This window comes from Eimeria mitis, genomic scaffold, assembly GCF_000499745.2.
Source record: "Eimeria mitis Houghton genomic scaffold, Emh_scaff5050, whole genome shotgun sequence".
Taxonomy (NCBI): domain Eukaryota; phylum Apicomplexa; class Conoidasida; order Eucoccidiorida; family Eimeriidae; genus Eimeria; species Eimeria mitis.
In genome coordinates, this window is record NW_013573346.1 from 1 (window position 1) to 1,163 (window position 1,163).

Below are 1,163 nucleotides of genomic sequence, written 5' to 3' on the forward strand. Positions count from 1 at the left end.
ATATATATATATATATATATATATATATATATATATATATATATATATATATATATATTGTATGCATGCATGCATGCATACAATACAAACGCATGCATGCATGCATGTATACAATACAAACCCACGCATATATGCATGCATGCAATACAAAACCATGCATGCATACACACATACAATACAAACCCATGCATGCATGCATGCATGCAGTTATCCAATAAAAAAATATACATGCATGCATGCATGCATGCATGCATGCATGCATGCATGCATGCATATGAAAGTGTGTGTTTACTGCGAGCTGCCAGCATCAATGGCCAAGTCCATAAGAAGCATCGAAACGAAAACGCGAATCGATGAAGACGGAAACACACGCTCGTACGTTTTCTCCACCGCCCAGTCCTGTGCATGCAGGCGCATGCATGCATGCATGCATGTGCATGCAGATGCATGCATGCATGTAAAGGGTTGTGAGTGGGGCTTCCATGCATGCATGCATGCATGCATGCATGGGTGCAGATGCATGCATACATGTGAAGGGTTGTGGGTGGGGCTTTATTCATCATATTCATCATGCATGCATGCATGCATGCATGCATGCACAACATTATATGTTTAGTTAGAAGATCATCTTAAAATAATATGACAAAAATAATAACAAAAATAATAAAAATAACAAAAATAATAAAAATAAGAAAATAAAAGTAATTAAAATAATAAAAAATAATAATAAAAATAATAAAAATAAAAATAATAAAAATAAAAATAATAAAAATAATAAAAATAATAAAAATAGTATAAATAAAACAATTGTAATTATAATAAAACAACAACCAAAATAAAAACACAGAAAAAAAAACAATAAAAATAAAAACAAAAATAGAAACAATAAAACCAAAACAAAAACAAGAACAAAAACACAAATAAAAACAAAAACAAAAATAAAGTAAACAAAAACAAATAAAAAAAAAAATAAAAATAAAAATAAAAATAAAAATAAATTGGGGTGTATATACAGACCTGAATGTCTCTCTCAATAGAAAACTTTATATAAGGAATTTGCCTCGCTATGGCCGCGTACAGCCCCGCCAGCTCTACACACAGTATCTGCATGCATGCATGCAAAAAAAAAAAAAAATAAATAAATAAATAAATATATATATATA